General features: G+C 49.5%; 10 non-coding genes across 10 annotated transcripts; all 10 read right to left on the reverse strand.

Annotated features, from left to right (window-relative positions):
- Positions 1 to 778: 778 nt before the first annotated feature.
- LOC124734593 lies at positions 779 to 940 on the reverse strand. The gene has a single exon (XR_007009400.1). It is a non-coding gene; the product is annotated as a U1 spliceosomal RNA (small nuclear RNA).
- Positions 941 to 3,101: 2,161 nt separating this feature from the next.
- LOC124734595 lies at positions 3,102 to 3,263 on the reverse strand. The gene has a single exon (XR_007009401.1). It is a non-coding gene; the product is annotated as a U1 spliceosomal RNA (small nuclear RNA).
- Positions 3,264 to 5,424: 2,161 nt separating this feature from the next.
- Positions 5,425 to 5,586, reverse strand: LOC124734596. The gene has a single exon (XR_007009402.1). It is a non-coding gene; the product is annotated as a U1 spliceosomal RNA (small nuclear RNA).
- A 2,161-nt stretch (positions 5,587 to 7,747) lies between these two features.
- LOC124734597 lies at positions 7,748 to 7,909 on the reverse strand. Its single transcript, XR_007009403.1, has one exon. It is a non-coding gene; the product is annotated as a U1 spliceosomal RNA (small nuclear RNA).
- Positions 7,910 to 10,071: 2,162 nt separating this feature from the next.
- Positions 10,072 to 10,233, reverse strand: LOC124734598. Its single transcript, XR_007009404.1, has one exon. It is a non-coding gene; the product is annotated as a U1 spliceosomal RNA (small nuclear RNA).
- A 2,162-nt stretch (positions 10,234 to 12,395) lies between these two features.
- LOC124734599 lies at positions 12,396 to 12,557 on the reverse strand. Its single transcript, XR_007009405.1, has one exon. It is a non-coding gene; the product is annotated as a U1 spliceosomal RNA (small nuclear RNA).
- Positions 12,558 to 14,719: 2,162 nt separating this feature from the next.
- LOC124734600 lies at positions 14,720 to 14,881 on the reverse strand. The gene has a single exon (XR_007009406.1). It is a non-coding gene; the product is annotated as a U1 spliceosomal RNA (small nuclear RNA).
- Positions 14,882 to 17,043: 2,162 nt separating this feature from the next.
- LOC124734601 lies at positions 17,044 to 17,205 on the reverse strand. The gene has a single exon (XR_007009407.1). It is a non-coding gene; the product is annotated as a U1 spliceosomal RNA (small nuclear RNA).
- Positions 17,206 to 19,368: 2,163 nt separating this feature from the next.
- LOC124734602 lies at positions 19,369 to 19,530 on the reverse strand. The gene has a single exon (XR_007009408.1). It is a non-coding gene; the product is annotated as a U1 spliceosomal RNA (small nuclear RNA).
- A 2,163-nt stretch (positions 19,531 to 21,693) lies between these two features.
- On the reverse strand, positions 21,694 to 21,855 carry LOC124734603. Its single transcript, XR_007009409.1, has one exon. It is a non-coding gene; the product is annotated as a U1 spliceosomal RNA (small nuclear RNA).
- Between the last annotated feature and the right edge of the window lie 1,155 nt (positions 21,856 to 23,010).

Raw genomic sequence — 23,010 nt, forward strand, 5'->3', positions numbered from 1 at the left:
TCCTTGGAGCAGGTAGACGTCAACTGCGGCGGGAAACTGTCGTGGCCAGGAAGATATTCACTGTGTGTGGAAGTTAAGTGAGGATCCGAAGCTGACTTGCCAGCACACGTTGCAGCAGTCACTCGCCAACGGCAGCGGGGTAAGAAAGGGGTGCAAATACGCCGGTTCTCGTCCGATCACCGACGTTGGGCTTGGATGGGTGGCCGCCTCGCCTGGGAGCACAGGGCGCTGTTGGCTAGAATCTATGTTTCTCGTTTTCGGTGCAGCTCGTCATGTTATTTCCTTCGATTCACATCCCCACAAGCTCCTCAAGTGCCGCAAGTCTGCAAGTCCCGAGACGCTACGCTAGACGCTTGCTTCCGGCCCCTCATGTACCATGCCACAGGCGCCAAAGCGTTCGGCTGGCCGATGGCCCCTGTACGCCCGCTCGCGCCACAGCAGTCACTGTGCTTGCAGGGAATGCCGCGCCGCCGAATAACGTTTGGCGCGCAATCCGTTTATGGGCAGAGAATGCTAAAAGGGGCCGTTCGACCGTTAATACGGAAATCGTAGCCAAGTTAGATGGCCTGAGCCATCTCGCGGCTGCCGCTGTTATTACGAGCGCGCGTGCCACGCGGTTGAAGAGCAGTGCGCTGGCTCTGGCTTTCGACGCCGTTTCCTAGTGTGTTTTGTCGCTTCTAGTGGAGGCATCATCGGTTATGAGAAGCTGGTAAATTACTCACAGTCAGTACTTATCGTCCAACACGAGGAGAGGCTTTGATTGTAACGGAGATTAGCACCGGGACAGCGCGAACGCAGTCCCGACTACCAAAAATTATGCGCCCGAGTTACTCGCGTTTGGAGTAATCGCGGGGGTCAGCTCGACCGAAGTGCAATGGACAAGCCTCACCCCGGAGGAACCGCCTTCATGATCACGGTATCCTCTACGCCAGGTAAGTATGCTTCTCCTCGGCCACAGGCGAATATTTGTAATGCGTCGCGCTATCGTAGTGGAACGAGAACTCTTGACGTTGTCGCATTCGGCGAAGAGCATGGTGCCGTGAATGTACTTGCTTCCTTAGAAACGCGCTGTTGGCCGTCGAGTTAGCAGGCAGACAGGCACAATAACGGCCTTCTGCAGAAAGCGATGCATTTTTCGTGCGGAAGACATCGCGACTCGCGGCGCCGGCCGTTGCTGGGGTTAAGTTACTGCACCCTCCGGGAGATGGCGGGCCATGTCGGGGTTACCGCCTTCGAGCCACCCTCTCCGCCTGAAAGTCGCCCTCTTTCTCGGCCGGTGTCAAAACGGCAAATGAGATTTGCTGAATGACTGTTTCTTCCAGCCACAGTGCAAGCCACAAAATCAATTATTTCTCTTACCTTTGCTCCCTCCGTGGGAGCCCATAGTGCTAGGAAATACGGCAGCATTGTCAATCGCCCTTGTCTGTCGCTGAGCAACCGAAGGACCAAGCTCAGACTATCAGATGTTCTAAGGAAGCTGTATGCACTCGTGGGTGTTGTACACGAGGGACAAACATCACGTCAGCAGGCTCTTAAGGAAAGGCAATAATCAGCAAAAAACTGCAACTTACCCCATTGGACGCTGATGGAACAGAAGACACTTGAAGGTAAGGTAACACTTCTTTTTTTTTTTTTTTCTGTTCATCTCGAGCACGATCTGGAAAGCTCGGACGAAATTCGTGTTCTCTTTAATTCAGAATGTGGAGATATTTCCTTCACGCATATGAAAGTATAATGCTTCATTATTTAAGCTAGATGGAAAAGTTTAGGGGAAGTAATTAATTCGTTTAGGCTGCACCACTACTAGGTAGCACTGTCAAAACAATGCCATTGCCATCTGATGGCAACACAGCTTGCTGCAGATTAATTTTGCGGCATTTCATAAATGATTAATATCTTATGACTATGGTGACGCTATGAGTAGTTTTATATGTGCAAACATTTGAAACTGCTGCAGGCATTACATTCACCCCTCTCTGCCTCTTTGCTTGGACATGGAGTAAGTAAGGATAAATTAAATTGCTTGTTTTTGAAGTAGTAACAGTTCTGAAGTGTAAAGAAATGATATTAAACAATACAGTGTATATTTTTTTTCCGAATGTAGTGATTCAACAACGAATTTATTTATTTATTCCTACCTACCTCTGCAATTAGTGTACGTGAGTATTTCATTGGAACTGTTGCAATCGAAACCGAGCTTAATAATTTCATGCGGCCGTTTTCAGTCAGTCCTCCTCGTGCTTTAATTGCTCATTTCCAAGCGTTATTTTAGGTTGCCTGCAAAGTTGTCAGATGAAACACAACCACTGCGACGAAAGGCCATTCCTTGGAGCAGGTAGACGTCAACTGCGGCGGGAAACTGTCGTGGCCAGGAAGATATTCACTGTGTGTGGAAGTTAAGTGAGGATCCGAAGCTGACTTGCCAGCACACGTTGCAGCAGTCACTCGCCAACGGCAGCGGGGTAAGAAAGGGGTGCAAATACGCCGGTTCTCGTCCGATCACCGACGTTGGGCTTGGATGGGTGGCCGCCTCGCCTGGGAGCACAGGGCGCTGTTGGCTAGAATCTATGTTTCTCGTTTTCGGTGCAGCTCGTCATGTTATTTCCTTCGATTCACATCCCCACAAGCTCCTCAAGTGCCGCAAGTCTGCAAGTCCCGAGACGCTACGCTAGACGCTTGCTTCCGGCCCCTCATGTACCATGCCACAGGCGCCAAAGCGTTCGGCTGGCCGATGGCCCCTGTACGCCCGCTCGCGCCACAGCAGTCACTGTGCTTGCAGGGAATGCCGCGCCGCCGAATAACGTTTGGCGCGCAATCCGTTTATGGGCAGAGAATGCTAAAAGGGGCCGTTCGACCGTTAATACGGAAATCGTAGCCAAGTTAGATGGCCTGAGCCATCTCGCGGCTGCCGCTGTTATTACGAGCGCGCGTGCCACGCGGTTGAAGAGCAGTGCGCTGGCTCTGGCTTTCGACGCCGTTTCCTAGTGTGTTTTGTCGCTTCTAGTGGAGGCATCATCGGTTATGAGAAGCTGGTAAATTACTCACAGTCAGTACTTATCGTCCAACACGAGGAGAGGCTTTGATTGTAACGGAGATTAGCACCGGGACAGCGCGAACGCAGTCCCGACTACCAAAAATTATGCGCCCGAGTTACTCGCGTTTGGAGTAATCGCGGGGGTCAGCTCGACCGAAGTGCAATGGACAAGCCTCACCCCGGAGGAACCGCCTTCATGATCACGGTATCCTCTACGCCAGGTAAGTATGCTTCTCCTCGGCCACAGGCGAATATTTGTAATGCGTCGCGCTATCGTAGTGGAACGAGAACTCTTGACGTTGTCGCATTCGGCGAAGAGCATGGTGCCGTGAATGTACTTGCTTCCTTAGAAACGCGCTGTTGGCCGTCGAGTTAGCAGGCAGACAGGCACAATAACGGCCTTCTGCAGAAAGCGATGCATTTTTCGTGCGGAAGACATCGCGACTCGCGGCGCCGGCCGTTGCTGGGGTTAAGTTACTGCACCCTCCGGGAGATGGCGGGCCATGTCGGGGTTACCGCCTTCGAGCCACCCTCTCCGCCTGAAAGTCGCCCTCTTTCTCGGCCGGTGTCAAAACGGCAAATGAGATTTGCTGAATGACTGTTTCTTCCAGCCACAGTGCAAGCCACAAAATCAATTATTTCTCTTACCTTTGCTCCCTCCGTGGGAGCCCATAGTGCTAGGAAATACGGCAGCATTGTCAATCGCCCTTGTCTGTCGCTGAGCAACCGAAGGACCAAGCTCAGACTATCAGATGTTCTAAGGAAGCTGTATGCACTCGTGGGTGTTGTACACGAGGGACAAACATCACGTCAGCAGGCTCTTAAGGAAAGGCAATAATCAGCAAAAAACTGCAACTTACCCCATTGGACGCTGATGGAACAGAAGACACTTGAAGGTAAGGTAACACTTCTTTTTTTTTTTTTTTCTGTTCATCTCGAGCACGATCTGGAAAGCTCGGACGAAATTCGTGTTCTCTTTAATTCAGAATGTGGAGATATTTCCTTCACGCATATGAAAGTATAATGCTTCATTATTTAAGCTAGATGGAAAAGTTTAGGGGAAGTAATTAATTCGTTTAGGCTGCACCACTACTAGGTAGCACTGTCAAAACAATGCCATTGCCATCTGATGGCAACACAGCTTGCTGCAGATTAATTTTGCGGCATTTCATAAATGATTAATATCTTATGACTATGGTGACGCTATGAGTAGTTTTATATGTGCAAACATTTGAAACTGCTGCAGGCATTACATTCACCCCTCTCTGCCTCTTTGCTTGGACATGGAGTAAGTAAGGATAAATTAAATTGCTTGTTTTTGAAGTAGTAACAGTTCTGAAGTGTAAAGAAATGATATTAAACAATACAGTGTATATTTTTTTTCCGAATGTAGTGATTCAACAACGAATTTATTTATTTATTCCTACCTACCTCTGCAATTAGTGTACGTGAGTATTTCATTGGAACTGTTGCAATCGAAACCGAGCTTAATAATTTCATGCGGCCGTTTTCAGTCAGTCCTCCTCGTGCTTTAATTGCTCATTTCCAAGCGTTATTTTAGGTTGCCTGCAAAGTTGTCAGATGAAACACAACCACTGCGACGAAAGGCCATTCCTTGGAGCAGGTAGACGTCAACTGCGGCGGGAAACTGTCGTGGCCAGGAAGATATTCACTGTGTGTGGAAGTTAAGTGAGGATCCGAAGCTGACTTGCCAGCACACGTTGCAGCAGTCACTCGCCAACGGCAGCGGGGTAAGAAAGGGGTGCAAATACGCCGGTTCTCGTCCGATCACCGACGTTGGGCTTGGATGGGTGGCCGCCTCGCCTGGGAGCACAGGGCGCTGTTGGCTAGAATCTATGTTTCTCGTTTTCGGTGCAGCTCGTCATGTTATTTCCTTCGATTCACATCCCCACAAGCTCCTCAAGTGCCGCAAGTCTGCAAGTCCCGAGACGCTACGCTAGACGCTTGCTTCCGGCCCCTCATGTACCATGCCACAGGCGCCAAAGCGTTCGGCTGGCCGATGGCCCCTGTACGCCCGCTCGCGCCACAGCAGTCACTGTGCTTGCAGGGAATGCCGCGCCGCCGAATAACGTTTGGCGCGCAATCCGTTTATGGGCAGAGAATGCTAAAAGGGGCCGTTCGACCGTTAATACGGAAATCGTAGCCAAGTTAGATGGCCTGAGCCATCTCGCGGCTGCCGCTGTTATTACGAGCGCGCGTGCCACGCGGTTGAAGAGCAGTGCGCTGGCTCTGGCTTTCGACGCCGTTTCCTAGTGTGTTTTGTCGCTTCTAGTGGAGGCATCATCGGTTATGAGAAGCTGGTAAATTACTCACAGTCAGTACTTATCGTCCAACACGAGGAGAGGCTTTGATTGTAACGGAGATTAGCACCGGGACAGCGCGAACGCAGTCCCGACTACCAAAAATTATGCGCCCGAGTTACTCGCGTTTGGAGTAATCGCGGGGGTCAGCTCGACCGAAGTGCAATGGACAAGCCTCACCCCGGAGGAACCGCCTTCATGATCACGGTATCCTCTACGCCAGGTAAGTATGCTTCTCCTCGGCCACAGGCGAATATTTGTAATGCGTCGCGCTATCGTAGTGGAACGAGAACTCTTGACGTTGTCGCATTCGGCGAAGAGCATGGTGCCGTGAATGTACTTGCTTCCTTAGAAACGCGCTGTTGGCCGTCGAGTTAGCAGGCAGACAGGCACAATAACGGCCTTCTGCAGAAAGCGATGCATTTTTCGTGCGGAAGACATCGCGACTCGCGGCGCCGGCCGTTGCTGGGGTTAAGTTACTGCACCCTCCGGGAGATGGCGGGCCATGTCGGGGTTACCGCCTTCGAGCCACCCTCTCCGCCTGAAAGTCGCCCTCTTTCTCGGCCGGTGTCAAAACGGCAAATGAGATTTGCTGAATGACTGTTTCTTCCAGCCACAGTGCAAGCCACAAAATCAATTATTTCTCTTACCTTTGCTCCCTCCGTGGGAGCCCATAGTGCTAGGAAATACGGCAGCATTGTCAATCGCCCTTGTCTGTCGCTGAGCAACCGAAGGACCAAGCTCAGACTATCAGATGTTCTAAGGAAGCTGTATGCACTCGTGGGTGTTGTACACGAGGGACAAACATCACGTCAGCAGGCTCTTAAGGAAAGGCAATAATCAGCAAAAAACTGCAACTTACCCCATTGGACGCTGATGGAACAGAAGACACTTGAAGGTAAGGTAACACTTCTTTTTTTTTTTTTTTCTGTTCATCTCGAGCACGATCTGGAAAGCTCGGACGAAATTTGTGTTCTCTTTAATTCAGAATGTGGAGATATTTCCTTCACGCATATGAAAGTATAATGCTTCATTATTTAAGCTAGATGGAAAAGTTTAGGGGAAGTAATTAATTCGTTTAGGCTGCACCACTACTAGGTAGCACTGTCAAAACAATGCCATTGCCATCTGATGGCAACACAGCTTGCTGCAGATTAATTTTGCGGCATTTCATAAATGATTAATATCTTATGACTATGGTGACGCTATGAGTAGTTTTATATGTGCAAACATTTGAAACTGCTGCAGGCATTACATTCACCCCTCTCTGCCTCTTTGCTTGGACATGGAGTAAGTAAGGATAAATTAAATTGCTTGTTTTTGAAGTAGTAACAGTTCTGAAGTGTAAAGAAATGATATTAAACAATACAGTGTATATTTTTTTTCCGAATGTAGTGATTCAACAACGAATTTATTTATTTATTCCTACCTACCTCTGCAATTAGTGTACGTGAGTATTTCATTGGAACTGTTGCAATCGAAACCGAGCTTAATAATTTCATGCGGCCGTTTTCAGTCAGTCCTCCTCGTGCTTTAATTGCTCATTTCCAAGCGTTATTTTAGGTTGCCTGCAAAGTTGTCAGATGAAACACAACCACTGCGACGAAAGGCCATTCCTTGGAGCAGGTAGACGTCAACTGCGGCGGGAAACTGTCGTGGCCAGGAAGATATTCACTGTGTGTGGAAGTTAAGTGAGGATCCGAAGCTGACTTGCCAGCACACGTTGCAGCAGTCACTCGCCAACGGCAGCGGGGTAAGAAAGGGGTGCAAATACGCCGGTTCTCGTCCGATCACCGACGTTGGGCTTGGATGGGTGGCCGCCTCGCCTGGGAGCACAGGGCGCTGTTGGCTAGAATCTATGTTTCTCGTTTTCGGTGCAGCTCGTCATGTTATTTCCTTCGATTCACATCCCCACAAGCTCCTCAAGTGCCGCAAGTCTGCAAGTCCCGAGACGCTACGCTAGACGCTTGCTTCCGGCCCCTCATGTACCATGCCACAGGCGCCAAAGCGTTCGGCTGGCCGATGGCCCCTGTACGCCCGCTCGCGCCACAGCAGTCACTGTGCTTGCAGGGAATGCCGCGCCGCCGAATAACGTTTGGCGCGCAATCCGTTTATGGGCAGAGAATGCTAAAAGGGGCCGTTCGACCGTTAATACGGAAATCGTAGCCAAGTTAGATGGCCTGAGCCATCTCGCGGCTGCCGCTGTTATTACGAGCGCGCGTGCCACGCGGTTGAAGAGCAGTGCGCTGGCTCTGGCTTTCGACGCCGTTTCCTAGTGTGTTTTGTCGCTTCTAGTGGAGGCATCATCGGTTATGAGAAGCTGGTAAATTACTCACAGTCAGTACTTATCGTCCAACACGAGGAGAGGCTTTGATTGTAACGGAGATTAGCACCGGGACAGCGCGAACGCAGTCCCGACTACCAAAAATTATGCGCCCGAGTTACTCGCGTTTGGAGTAATCGCGGGGGTCAGCTCGACCGAAGTGCAATGGACAAGCCTCACCCCGGAGGAACCGCCTTCATGATCACGGTATCCTCTACGCCAGGTAAGTATGCTTCTCCTCGGCCACAGGCGAATATTTGTAATGCGTCGCGCTATCGTAGTGGAACGAGAACTCTTGACGTTGTCGCATTCGGCGAAGAGCATGGTGCCGTGAATGTACTTGCTTCCTTAGAAACGCGCTGTTGGCCGTCGAGTTAGCAGGCAGACAGGCACAATAACGGCCTTCTGCAGAAAGCGATGCATTTTTCGTGCGGAAGACATCGCGACTCGCGGCGCCGGCCGTTGCTGGGGTTAAGTTACTGCACCCTCCGGGAGATGGCGGGCCATGTCGGGGTTACCGCCTTCGAGCCACCCTCTCCGCCTGAAAGTCGCCCTCTTTCTCGGCCGGTGTCAAAACGGCAAATGAGATTTGCTGAATGACTGTTTCTTCCAGCCACAGTGCAAGCCACAAAATCAATTATTTCTCTTACCTTTGCTCCCTCCGTGGGAGCCCATAGTGCTAGGAAATACGGCAGCATTGTCAATCGCCCTTGTCTGTCGCTGAGCAACCGAAGGACCAAGCTCAGACTATCAGATGTTCTAAGGAAGCTGTATGCACTCGTGGGTGTTGTACACGAGGGACAAACATCACGTCAGCAGGCTCTTAAGGAAAGGCAATAATCAGCAAAAAACTGCAACTTACCCCATTGGACGCTGATGGAACAGAAGACACTTGAAGGTAAGGTAACACTTCTTTTTTTTTTTTTTTTCTGTTCATCTCGAGCACGATCTGGAAAGCTCGGACGAAATTTGTGTTCTCTTTAATTCAGAATGTGGAGATATTTCCTTCACGCATATGAAAGTATAATGCTTCATTATTTAAGCTAGATGGAAAAGTTTAGGGGAAGTAATTAATTCGTTTAGGCTGCACCACTACTAGGTAGCACTGTCAAAACAATGCCATTGCCATCTGATGGCAACACAGCTTGCTGCAGATTAATTTTGCGGCATTTCATAAATGATTAATATCTTATGACTATGGTGACGCTATGAGTAGTTTTATATGTGCAAACATTTGAAACTGCTGCAGGCATTACATTCACCCCTCTCTGCCTCTTTGCTTGGACATGGAGTAAGTAAGGATAAATTAAATTGCTTGTTTTTGAAGTAGTAACAGTTCTGAAGTGTAAAGAAATGATATTAAACAATACAGTGTATATTTTTTTTCCGAATGTAGTGATTCAACAACGAATTTATTTATTTATTCCTACCTACCTCTGCAATTAGTGTACGTGAGTATTTCATTGGAACTGTTGCAATCGAAACCGAGCTTAATAATTTCATGCGGCCGTTTTCAGTCAGTCCTCCTCGTGCTTTAATTGCTCATTTCCAAGCGTTATTTTAGGTTGCCTGCAAAGTTGTCAGATGAAACACAACCACTGCGACGAAAGGCCATTCCTTGGAGCAGGTAGACGTCAACTGCGGCGGGAAACTGTCGTGGCCAGGAAGATATTCACTGTGTGTGGAAGTTAAGTGAGGATCCGAAGCTGACTTGCCAGCACACGTTGCAGCAGTCACTCGCCAACGGCAGCGGGGTAAGAAAGGGGTGCAAATACGCCGGTTCTCGTCCGATCACCGACGTTGGGCTTGGATGGGTGGCCGCCTCGCCTGGGAGCACAGGGCGCTGTTGGCTAGAATCTATGTTTCTCGTTTTCGGTGCAGCTCGTCATGTTATTTCCTTCGATTCACATCCCCACAAGCTCCTCAAGTGCCGCAAGTCTGCAAGTCCCGAGACGCTACGCTAGACGCTTGCTTCCGGCCCCTCATGTACCATGCCACAGGCGCCAAAGCGTTCGGCTGGCCGATGGCCCCTGTACGCCCGCTCGCGCCACAGCAGTCACTGTGCTTGCAGGGAATGCCGCGCCGCCGAATAACGTTTGGCGCGCAATCCGTTTATGGGCAGAGAATGCTAAAAGGGGCCGTTCGACCGTTAATACGGAAATCGTAGCCAAGTTAGATGGCCTGAGCCATCTCGCGGCTGCCGCTGTTATTACGAGCGCGCGTGCCACGCGGTTGAAGAGCAGTGCGCTGGCTCTGGCTTTCGACGCCGTTTCCTAGTGTGTTTTGTCGCTTCTAGTGGAGGCATCATCGGTTATGAGAAGCTGGTAAATTACTCACAGTCAGTACTTATCGTCCAACACGAGGAGAGGCTTTGATTGTAACGGAGATTAGCACCGGGACAGCGCGAACGCAGTCCCGACTACCAAAAATTATGCGCCCGAGTTACTCGCGTTTGGAGTAATCGCGGGGGTCAGCTCGACCGAAGTGCAATGGACAAGCCTCACCCCGGAGGAACCGCCTTCATGATCACGGTATCCTCTACGCCAGGTAAGTATGCTTCTCCTCGGCCACAGGCGAATATTTGTAATGCGTCGCGCTATCGTAGTGGAACGAGAACTCTTGACGTTGTCGCATTCGGCGAAGAGCATGGTGCCGTGAATGTACTTGCTTCCTTAGAAACGCGCTGTTGGCCGTCGAGTTAGCAGGCAGACAGGCACAATAACGGCCTTCTGCAGAAAGCGATGCATTTTTCGTGCGGAAGACATCGCGACTCGCGGCGCCGGCCGTTGCTGGGGTTAAGTTACTGCACCCTCCGGGAGATGGCGGGCCATGTCGGGGTTACCGCCTTCGAGCCACCCTCTCCGCCTGAAAGTCGCCCTCTTTCTCGGCCGGTGTCAAAACGGCAAATGAGATTTGCTGAATGACTGTTTCTTCCAGCCACAGTGCAAGCCACAAAATCAATTATTTCTCTTACCTTTGCTCCCTCCGTGGGAGCCCATAGTGCTAGGAAATACGGCAGCATTGTCAATCGCCCTTGTCTGTCGCTGAGCAACCGAAGGACCAAGCTCAGACTATCAGATGTTCTAAGGAAGCTGTATGCACTCGTGGGTGTTGTACACGAGGGACAAACATCACGTCAGCAGGCTCTTAAGGAAAGGCAATAATCAGCAAAAAACTGCAACTTACCCCATTGGACGCTGATGGAACAGAAGACACTTGAAGGTAAGGTAACACTTCTTTTTTTTTTTTTTTTCTGTTCATCTCGAGCACGATCTGGAAAGCTCGGACGAAATTTGTGTTCTCTTTAATTCAGAATGTGGAGATATTTCCTTCACGCATATGAAAGTATAATGCTTCATTATTTAAGCTAGATGGAAAAGTTTAGGGGAAGTAATTAATTCGTTTAGGCTGCACCACTACTAGGTAGCACTGTCAAAACAATGCCATTGCCATCTGATGGCAACACAGCTTGCTGCAGATTAATTTTGCGGCATTTCATAAATGATTAATATCTTATGACTATGGTGACGCTATGAGTAGTTTTATATGTGCAAACATTTGAAACTGCTGCAGGCATTACATTCACCCCTCTCTGCCTCTTTGCTTGGACATGGAGTAAGTAAGGATAAATTAAATTGCTTGTTTTTGAAGTAGTAACAGTTCTGAAGTGTAAAGAAATGATATTAAACAATACAGTGTATATTTTTTTTCCGAATGTAGTGATTCAACAACGAATTTATTTATTTATTCCTACCTACCTCTGCAATTAGTGTACGTGAGTATTTCATTGGAACTGTTGCAATCGAAACCGAGCTTAATAATTTCATGCGGCCGTTTTCAGTCAGTCCTCCTCGTGCTTTAATTGCTCATTTCCAAGCGTTATTTTAGGTTGCCTGCAAAGTTGTCAGATGAAACACAACCACTGCGACGAAAGGCCATTCCTTGGAGCAGGTAGACGTCAACTGCGGCGGGAAACTGTCGTGGCCAGGAAGATATTCACTGTGTGTGGAAGTTAAGTGAGGATCCGAAGCTGACTTGCCAGCACACGTTGCAGCAGTCACTCGCCAACGGCAGCGGGGTAAGAAAGGGGTGCAAATACGCCGGTTCTCGTCCGATCACCGACGTTGGGCTTGGATGGGTGGCCGCCTCGCCTGGGAGCACAGGGCGCTGTTGGCTAGAATCTATGTTTCTCGTTTTCGGTGCAGCTCGTCATGTTATTTCCTTCGATTCACATCCCCACAAGCTCCTCAAGTGCCGCAAGTCTGCAAGTCCCGAGACGCTACGCTAGACGCTTGCTTCCGGCCCCTCATGTACCATGCCACAGGCGCCAAAGCGTTCGGCTGGCCGATGGCCCCTGTACGCCCGCTCGCGCCACAGCAGTCACTGTGCTTGCAGGGAATGCCGCGCCGCCGAATAACGTTTGGCGCGCAATCCGTTTATGGGCAGAGAATGCTAAAAGGGGCCGTTCGACCGTTAATACGGAAATCGTAGCCAAGTTAGATGGCCTGAGCCATCTCGCGGCTGCCGCTGTTATTACGAGCGCGCGTGCCACGCGGTTGAAGAGCAGTGCGCTGGCTCTGGCTTTCGACGCCGTTTCCTAGTGTGTTTTGTCGCTTCTAGTGGAGGCATCATCGGTTATGAGAAGCTGGTAAATTACTCACAGTCAGTACTTATCGTCCAACACGAGGAGAGGCTTTGATTGTAACGGAGATTAGCACCGGGACAGCGCGAACGCAGTCCCGACTACCAAAAATTATGCGCCCGAGTTACTCGCGTTTGGAGTAATCGCGGGGGTCAGCTCGACCGAAGTGCAATGGACAAGCCTCACCCCGGAGGAACCGCCTTCATGATCACGGTATCCTCTACGCCAGGTAAGTATGCTTCTCCTCGGCCACAGGCGAATATTTGTAATGCGTCGCGCTATCGTAGTGGAACGAGAACTCTTGACGTTGTCGCATTCGGCGAAGAGCATGGTGCCGTGAATGTACTTGCTTCCTTAGAAACGCGCTGTTGGCCGTCGAGTTAGCAGGCAGACAGGCACAATAACGGCCTTCTGCAGAAAGCGATGCATTTTTCGTGCGGAAGACATCGCGACTCGCGGCGCCGGCCGTTGCTGGGGTTAAGTTACTGCACCCTCCGGGAGATGGCGGGCCATGTCGGGGTTACCGCCTTCGAGCCACCCTCTCCGCCTGAAAGTCGCCCTCTTTCTCGGCCGGTGTCAAAACGGCAAATGAGATTTGCTGAATGACTGTTTCTTCCAGCCACAGTGCAAGCCACAAAATCAATTATTTCTCTTACCTTTGCTCCCTCCGTGGGAGCCCATAGTGCTAGGAAATACGGCAGCATTGTCAATCGCCCTTGTCTGTCGCTGAGCAACCGAAGGACCAAGCTCAGACTATCAGATGTTCTAAGGAAGCTGTATGCACTCGTGGGTGTTGTACACGAGGGACAAACATCACGTCAGCAGGCTCTTAAGGAAAGGCAATAATCAGCAAAAAACTGCAACTTACCCCATTGGACGCTGATGGAACAGAAGACACTTGAAGGTAAGGTAACACTTCTTTTTTTTTTTTTTTTCTGTTCATCTCGAGCACGATCTGGAAAGCTCGGACGAAATTTGTGTTCTCTTTAATTCAGAATGTGGAGATATTTCCTTCACGCATATGAAAGTATAATGCTTCATTATTTAAGCTAGATGGAAAAGTTTAGGGGAAGTAATTAATTCGTTTAGGCTGCACCACTACTAGGTAGCACTGTCAAAACAATGCCATTGCCATCTGATGGCAACACAGCTTGCTGCAGATTAATTTTGCGGCATTTCATAAATGATTAATATCTTATGACTATGGTGACGCTATGAGTAGTTTTATATGTGCAAACATTTGAAACTGCTGCAGGCATTACATTCACCCCTCTCTGCCTCTTTGCTTGGACATGGAGTAAGTAAGGATAAATTAAATTGCTTGTTTTTGAAGTAGTAACAGTTCTGAAGTGTAAAGAAATGATATTAAACAATACAGTGTATATTTTTTTTCCGAATGTAGTGATTCAACAACGAATTTATTTATTTATTCCTACCTACCTCTGCAATTAGTGTACGTGAGTATTTCATTGGAACTGTTGCAATCGAAACCGAGCTTAATAATTTCATGCGGCCGTTTTCAGTCAGTCCTCCTCGTGCTTTAATTGCTCATTTCCAAGCGTTATTTTAGGTTGCCTGCAAAGTTGTCAGATGAAACACAACCACTGCGACGAAAGGCCATTCCTTGGAGCAGGTAGACGTCAACTGCGGCGGGAAACTGTCGTGGCCAGGAAGATATTCACTGTGTGTGGAAGTTAAGTGAGGATCCGAAGCTGACTTGCCAGCACACGTTGCAGCAGTCACTCGCCAACGGCAGCGGGGTAAGAAAGGGGTGCAAATACGCCGGTTCTCGTCCGATCACCGACGTTGGGCTTGGATGGGTGGCCGCCTCGCCTGGGAGCACAGGGCGCTGTTGGCTAGAATCTATGTTTCTCGTTTTCGGTGCAGCTCGTCATGTTATTTCCTTCGATTCACATCCCCACAAGCTCCTCAAGTGCCGCAAGTCTGCAAGTCCCGAGACGCTACGCTAGACGCTTGCTTCCGGCCCCTCATGTACCATGCCACAGGCGCCAAAGCGTTCGGCTGGCCGATGGCCCCTGTACGCCCGCTCGCGCCACAGCAGTCACTGTGCTTGCAGGGAATGCCGCGCCGCCGAATAACGTTTGGCGCGCAATCCGTTTATGGGCAGAGAATGCTAAAAGGGGCCGTTCGACCGTTAATACGGAAATCGTAGCCAAGTTAGATGGCCTGAGCCATCTCGCGGCTGCCGCTGTTATTACGAGCGCGCGTGCCACGCGGTTGAAGAGCAGTGCGCTGGCTCTGGCTTTCGACGCCGTTTCCTAGTGTGTTTTGTCGCTTCTAGTGGAGGCATCATCGGTTATGAGAAGCTGGTAAATTACTCACAGTCAGTACTTATCGTCCAACACGAGGAGAGGCTTTGATTGTAACGGAGATTAGCACCGGGACAGCGCGAACGCAGTCCCGACTACCAAAAATTATGCGCCCGAGTTACTCGCGTTTGGAGTAATCGCGGGGGTCAGCTCGACCGAAGTGCAATGGACAAGCCTCACCCCGGAGGAACCGCCTTCATGATCACGGTATCCTCTACGCCAGGTAAGTATGCTTCTCCTCGGCCACAGGCGAATATTTGTAATGCGTCGCGCTATCGTAGTGGAACGAGAACTCTTGACGTTGTCGCATTCGGCGAAGAGCATGGTGCCGTGAATGTACTTGCTTCCTTAGAAACGCGCTGTTGGCCGTCGAGTTAGCAGGCAGACAGGCACAATAACGGCCTTCTGCAGAAAGCGATGCATTTTTCGTGCGGAAGACATCGCGACTCGCGGCGCCGGCCGTTGCTGGGGTTAAGTTACTGCACCCTCCGGGAGATGGCGGGCCATGTCGGGGTTACCGCCTTCGAGCCACCCTCTCCGCCTGAAAGTCGCCCTCTTTCTCGGCCGGTGTCAAAACGGCAAATGAGATTTGCTGAATGACTGTTTCTTCCAGCCACAGTGCAAGCCACAAAATCAATTATTTCTCTTACCTTTGCTCCCTCCGTGGGAGCCCATAGTGCTAGGAAATACGGCAGCATTGTCAATCGCCCTTGTCTGTCGCTGAGCAACCGAAGGACCAAGCTCAGACTATCAGATGTTCTAAGGAAGCTGTATGCACTCGTGGGTGTTGTACACGAGGGACAAACATCACGTCAGCAGGCTCTTAAGGAAAGGCAATAATCAGCAAAAAACTGCAACTTACCCCATTGGACGCTGATGGAACAGAAGACACTTGAAGGTAAGGTAACACTTCTTTTTTTTTTTTTTTTCTGTTCATCTCGAGCACGATCTGGAAAGCTCGGACGAAATTTGTGTTCTCTTTAATTCAGAATGTGGAGATATTTCCTTCACGCATATGAAAGTATAATGCTTCATTATTTAAGCTAGATGGAAAAGTTTAGGGGAAGTAATTAATTCGTTTAGGCTGCACCACTACTAGGTAGCACTGTCAAAACAATGCCATTGCCATCTGATGGCAACACAGCTTGCTGCAGATTAATTTTGCGGCATTTCATAAATGATTAATATCTTATGACTATGGTGACGCTATGAGTAGTTTTATATGTGCAAACATTTGAAACTGCTGCAGGCATTACATTCACCCCTCTCTGCCTCTTTGCTTGGACATGGAGTAAGTAAGGATAAATTAAATTGCTTGTTTTTGAAGTAGTAACAGTTCTGAAGTGTAAAGAAATGATATTAAACAATACAGTGTATATTTTTTTTCCGAATGTAGTGATTCAACAACGAATTTATTTATTTATTCCTACCTACCTCTGCAATTAGTGTACGTGAGTATTTCATTGGAACTGTTGCAATCGAAACCGAGCTTAATAATTTCATGCGGCCGTTTTCAGTCAGTCCTCCTCGTGCTTTAATTGCTCATTTCCAAGCGTTATTTTAGGTTGCCTGCAAAGTTGTCAGATGAAACACAACCACTGCGACGAAAGGCCATTCCTTGGAGCAGGTAGACGTCAACTGCGGCGGGAAACTGTCGTGGCCAGGAAGATATTCACTGTGTGTGGAAGTTAAGTGAGGATCCGAAGCTGACTTGCCAGCACACGTTGCAGCAGTCACTCGCCAACGGCAGCGGGGTAAGAAAGGGGTGCAAATACGCCGGTTCTCGTCCGATCACCGACGTTGGGCTTGGATGGGTGGCCGCCTCGCCTGGGAGCACAGGGCGCTGTTGGCTAGAATCTATGTTTCTCGTTTTCGGTGCAGCTCGTCATGTTATTTCCTTCGATTCACATCCCCACAAGCTCCTCAAGTGCCGCAAGTCTGCAAGTCCCGAGACGCTACGCTAGACGCTTGCTTCCGGCCCCTCATGTACCATGCCACAGGCGCCAAAGCGTTCGGCTGGCCGATGGCCCCTGTACGCCCGCTCGCGCCACAGCAGTCACTGTGCTTGCAGGGAATGCCGCGCCGCCGAATAACGTTTGGCGCGCAATCCGTTTATGGGCAGAGAATGCTAAAAGGGGCCGTTCGACCGTTAATACGGAAATCGTAGCCAAGTTAGATGGCCTGAGCCATCTCGCGGCTGCCGCTGTTATTACGAGCGCGCGTGCCACGCGGTTGAAGAGCAGTGCGCTGGCTCTGGCTTTCGACGCCGTTTCCTAGTGTGTTTTGTCGCTTCTAGTGGAGGCATCATCGGTTATGAGAAGCTGGTAAATTACTCACAGTCAGTACTTATCGTCCAACACGAGGAGAGGCTTTGATTGTAACGGAGATTAGCACCGGGACAGCGCGAACGCAGTCCCGACTACCAAAAATTATGCGCCCGAGTTACTCGCGTTTGGAGTAATCGCGGGGGTCAGCTCGACCGAAGTGCAATGGACAAGCCTCACCCCGGAGGAACCGCCTTCATGATCACGGTATCCTCTACGCCAGGTAAGTATGCTTCTCCTCGGCCACAGGCGAATATTTGTAATGCGTCGCGCTATCGTAGTGGAACGAGAACTCTTGACGTTGTCGCATTCGGCGAAGAGCATGGTGCCGTGAATGTACTTGCTTCCTTAGAAACGCGCTGTTGGCCGTCGAGTTAGCAGGCAGACAGGCACAATAACGGCCTTCTGCAGAAAGCGATGCATTTTTCGTGCGGAAGACATCGCGACTCGCGGCGCCGGCCGTTGCTGGGGTTAAGTTACTGCACCCTCCGGGAGATGGCGGGCCATGTCGGGGTTACCGCCTTCGAGCCACCCTCTCCGCCTGAAAGTCGCCCTCTTTCTCGGCCGGTGTCAAAACGGCAAATGAGATTTGCTGAATGACTGTTTCTTCCAGCCACAGTGCAAGCCACAAAATCAATTATTTCTCTTACCTTTGCTCCCTCCGTGGGAGCCCATAGTGCTAGGAAATACGGCAGCATTGTCAATCGCCCTTGTCTGTCGCTGAGCAACCGAAGGACCAAGCTCAGACTATCAGATGTTCTAAGGAAGCTGTATGCACTCGTGGGTGTTGTACACGAGGGACAAACATCACGTCAGCAGGCTCTTAAGGAAAGGCAATAATCAGCAAAAAACTGCAACTTACCCCATTGGACGCTGATGGAACAGAAGACACTTGAAGGTAAGGTAACACTTCTTTTTTTTTTTTTTTTCTGTTCATCTCGAGCACGATCTGGAAAGCTCGGACGAAATTTGTGTTCTCTTTAATTCAGAATGTGGAGATATTTCCTTCACGCATATGAAAGTATAATGCTTCATTATTTAAGCTAGATGGAAAAGTTTAGGGGAAGTAATTAATTCGTTTAGGCTGCACCACTACTAGGTAGCACTGTCAAAACAATGCCATTGCCATCTGATGGCAAACACAGCTTGCTGCAGATTAATTTTGCGGCATTTCATAAATGATTAATATCTTATGACTATGGTGACGCTATGAGTAGTTTTATATGTGCAAACATTTGAAACTGCTGCAGGCATTACATTCACCCCTCTCTGCCTCTTTGCTTGGACATGGAGTAAGTAAGGATAAATTAAATTGCTTGTTTTTGAAGTAGTAACAGTTCTGAAGTGTAAAGAAATGATATTAAACAATACAGTGTATATTTTTTTTCCGAATGTAGTGATTCAACAACGAATTTATTTATTTATTCCTACCTACCTCTGCAATTAGTGTACGTGAGTATTTCATTGGAACTGTTGCAATCGAAACCGAGCTTAATAATTTCATGCGGCCGTTTTCAGTCAGTCCTCCTCGTGCTTTAATTGCTCATTTCCAAGCGTTATTTTAGGTTGCCTGCAAAGTTGTCAGATGAAACACAACCACTGCGACGAAAGGCCATTCCTTGGAGCAGGTAGACGTCAACTGCGGCGGGAAACTGTCGTGGCCAGGAAGATATTCACTGTGTGTGGAAGTTAAGTGAGGATCCGAAGCTGACTTGCCAGCACACGTTGCAGCAGTCACTCGCCAACGGCAGCGGGGTAAGAAAGGGGTGCAAATACGCCGGTTCTCGTCCGATCACCGACGTTGGGCTTGGATGGGTGGCCGCCTCGCCTGGGAGCACAGGGCGCTGTTGGCTAGAATCTATGTTTCTCGTTTTCGGTGCAGCTCGTCATGTTATTTCCTTCGATTCACATCCCCACAAGCTCCTCAAGTGCCGCAAGTCTGCAAGTCCCGAGACGCTACGCTAGACGCTTGCTTCCGGCCCCTCATGTACCATGCCACAGGCGCCAAAGCGTTCGGCTGGCCGATGGCCCCTGTACGCCCGCTCGCGCCACAGCAGTCACTGTGCTTGCAGGGAATGCCGCGCCGCCGAATAACGTTTGGCGCGCAATCCGTTTATGGGCAGAGAATGCTAAAAGGGGCCGTTCGACCGTTAATACGGAAATCGTAGCCAAGTTAGATGGCCTGAGCCATCTCGCGGCTGCCGCTGTTATTACGAGCGCGCGTGCCACGCGGTTGAAGAGCAGTGCGCTGGCTCTGGCTTTCGACGCCGTTTCCTAGTGTGTTTTGTCGCTTCTAGTGGAGGCATCATCGGTTATGAGAAGCTGGTAAATTACTCACAGTCAGTACTTATCGTCCAACACGAGGAGAGGCTTTGATTGTAACGGAGATTAGCACCGGGACAGCGCGAACGCAGTCCCGACTACCAAAAATTATGCGCCCGAGTTACTCGCGTTTGGAGTAATCGCGGGGGTCAGCTCGACCGAAGTGCAATGGACAAGCCTCACCCCGGAGGAACCGCCTTCATGATCACGGTATCCTCTACGCCAGGTAAGTATGCTTCTCCTCGGCCACAGGCGAATATTTGTAATGCGTCGCGCTATCGTAGTGGAACGAGAACTCTTGACGTTGTCGCATTCGGCGAAGAGCATGGTGCCGTGAATGTACTTGCTTCCTTAGAAACGCGCTGTTGGCCGTCGAGTTAGCAGGCAGACAGGCACAATAACGGCCTTCTGCAGAAAGCGATGCATTTTTCGTGCGGAAGACATCGCGACTCGCGGCGCCGGCCGTTGCTGGGGTTAAGTTACTGCACCCTCCGGGAGATGGCGGGCCATGTCGGGGTTACCGCCTTCGAGCCACCCTCTCCGCCTGAAAGTCGCCCTCTTTCTCGGCCGGTGTCAAAACGGCAAATGAGATTTGCTGAATGACTGTTTCTTCCAGCCCACAGTGCAAGCCACAAAATCAATTATTTCTCTTACCTTTGCTCCCTCCGTGGGAGCCCATAGTGCTAGGAAATACGGCAGCATTGTCAATCGCCCTTGTCTGTCGCTGAGCAACCGAAGGACCAAGCTCAGACTATCAGATGTTCTAAGGAAGCTGTATGCACTCGTGGGTGTTGTACACGAGGGACAAACATCACGTCAGCAGGCTCTTAAGGAAAGGCAATAATCAGCAAAAAACTGCAACTTACCCCATTGGACGCTGATGGAACAGAAGACACTTGAAGGTAAGGTAACACTTCTTTTTTTTTTTTTTTTCTGTTCATCTCGAGCACGATCTGGAAAGCTCGGACGAAATTTGTGTTCTCTTTAATTCAGAATGTGGAGATATTTCCTTCACGCATATGAAAGTATAATGCTTCATTATTTAAGCTAGATGGAAAAGTTTAGGGGAAGTAATTAATTCGTTTAGGCTGCACCACTACTAGGTAGCACTGTCAAAACAATGCCATTGCCATCTGATGGCAACACAGCTTGCTGCAGATTAATTTTGCGGCATTTCATAAATGATTAATATCTTATGACTATGGTGACGCTATGAGTAGTTTTATATGTGCAAACATTTGAAACTGCTGCAGGCATTACATTCACCCCTCTCTGCCTCTTTGCTTGGACATGGAGTAAGTAAGGATAAATTAAATTGCTTGTTTTTGAAGTAGTAACAGTTCTGAAGTGTAAAGAAATGATATTAAACAATACAGTGTATATTTTTTTTCCGAATGTAGTGATTCAACAACGAATTTATTTATTTATTCCTACCTACCTCTGCAATTAGTGTACGTGAGTATTTCATTGGAACTGTTGCAATCGAAACCGAGCTTAATAATTTCATGCGGCCGTTTTCAGTCAGTCCTCCTCGTGCTTTAATTGCTCATTTCCAAGCGTTATTTTAGGTTGCCTGCAAAGTTGTCAGATGAAACACAACCACTGCGACGAAAGGCCATTCCTTGGAGCAGGTAGACGTCAACTGCGGCGGGAAACTGTCGTGGCCAGGAAGATATTCACTGTGTGTGGAAGTTAAGTGAGGATCCGAAGCTGACTTGCCAGCACACGTTGCAGCAGTCACTCGCCAACGGCAGCGGGGTAAGAAAGGGGTGCAAATACGCCGGTTCTCGTCCGATCACCGACGTTGGGCTTGGATGGGTGGCCGCCTCGCCTGGGAGCACAGGGCGCTGTTGGCTAGAATCTATGTTTCTCGTTTTCGGTGCAGCTCGTCATGTTATTTCCTTCGATTCACATCCCCACAAGCTCCTCAAGTGCCGCAAGTCTGCAAGTCCCGAGACGCTACGCTAGACGCTTGCTTCCGGCCCCTCATGTACCATGCCACAGGCGCCAAAGCGTTCGGCTGGCCGATGGCCCCTGTACGCCCGCTCGCGCCACAGCAGTCACTGTGCTTGCAGGGAATGCCGCGCCGCCGAATAACGTTTGGCGCGCAATCCGTTTATGGGCAGAGAATGCTAAAAGGGGCCGTTCGACCGTTAATACGGAAATCGTAGCCAAGTTAGATGGCCTGAGCCATCTCGCGGCTGCCGCTGTTATTACGAGCGCGCGTGCCACGCGGTTGAAGAGCAGTGCGCTGGCTCTGGCTTTCGACGCCGTTTCCTAGTGTGTTTTGTCGCTTCTAGTGGAGGCATCATCGGTTATGAGAAGCTGGTAAATTACTCACAGTCAGTACTTATCGTCCAACACGAGGAGAGGCTTTGATTGTAACGGAGATTAGCACCGGGACAGCGCGAACGCAGTCCCGACTACCAAAAATTATGCGCCCGAGTTACTCGCGTTTGGAGTAATCGCGGGGGTCAGCTCGACCGAAGTGCAATGGACAAGCCTCACCCCGGAGGAACCGCCTTCATGATCACGGTATCCTCTACGCCAGGTAAGTATGCTTCTCCTCGGCCACAGGCGAATATTTGTAATGCGTCGCGCTATCGTAGTGGAACGAGAACTCTTGACGTTGTCGCATTCGGCGAAGAGCATGGTGCCGTGAATGTACTTGCTTCCTTAGAAACGCGCTGTTGGCCGTCGAGTTAGCAGGCAGACAGGCACAATAACGGCCTTCTGCAGAAAGCGATGCATTTTTCGTGCGGAAGACATCGCGACTCGCGGCGCCGGCCGTTGCTGGGGTTAAGTTACTGCACCCTCCGGGAGATGGCGGGCCATGTCGGGGTTACCGCCTTCGAGCCACCCTCTCCGCCTGAAAGTCGCCCTCTTTCTCGGCCGGTGTCAAAACGGCAAATGAGATTTGCTGAATGACTGTTTCTTCCAGCCACAGTGCAAGCCACAAAATCAATTATTTCTCTTACCTTTGCTCCCTCCGTGGGAGCCCATAGTGCTAGGAAATACGGCAGCATTGTCAATCGCCCTTGTCTGTCGCTGAGCAACCGAAGGACCAAGCTCAGACTATCAGATGTTCTAAGGAAGCTGTATGCACTCGTGGGTGTTGTACACGAGGGACAAACATCACGTCAGCAGGCTCTTAAGGAAAGGCAATAATCAGCAAAAAACTGCAACTTACCCCATTGGACGCTGATGGAACAGAAGACACTTGAAGGTAAGGTAACACTTCTTTTTTTTTTTTTTTTCTGTTCATCTCGAGCACGATCTGGAAAGCTCGGACGAAATTTGTGTTCTCTTTAATTCAGAATGTGGAGATATTTCCTTCACGCATATGAAAGTATAATGCTTCATTATTTAAGCTAGATGGAAAAGTTTAGGGGAAGTAATTAATTCGTTTAGGCTGCACCACTACTAGGTAGCACTGTCAAAACAATGCCATTGCCATCTGATGGCAACACAGCTTGCTGCAGATTAATTTTGCGGCATTTCATAAATGATTAATATCTTATGACTATGGTGACGCTATGAGTAGTTTTATATGTGCAAACATTTGAAACTGCTGCAGGCATTACATTCACCCCTCTCTGCCTCTTTGCTTGGACATGGAGTAAGTAAGGATAAATTAAATTGCTTGTTTTTGAAGTAGTAACAGTTCTGAAGTGTAAAGAAATGATATTAAACAATACAGTGTATATTTTTTTT

Source organism: Schistocerca piceifrons, unplaced genomic scaffold (assembly GCF_021461385.2).
Source record: "Schistocerca piceifrons isolate TAMUIC-IGC-003096 unplaced genomic scaffold, iqSchPice1.1 HiC_scaffold_154, whole genome shotgun sequence".
NCBI classification, from domain to species: domain Eukaryota; kingdom Metazoa; phylum Arthropoda; class Insecta; order Orthoptera; family Acrididae; genus Schistocerca; species Schistocerca piceifrons.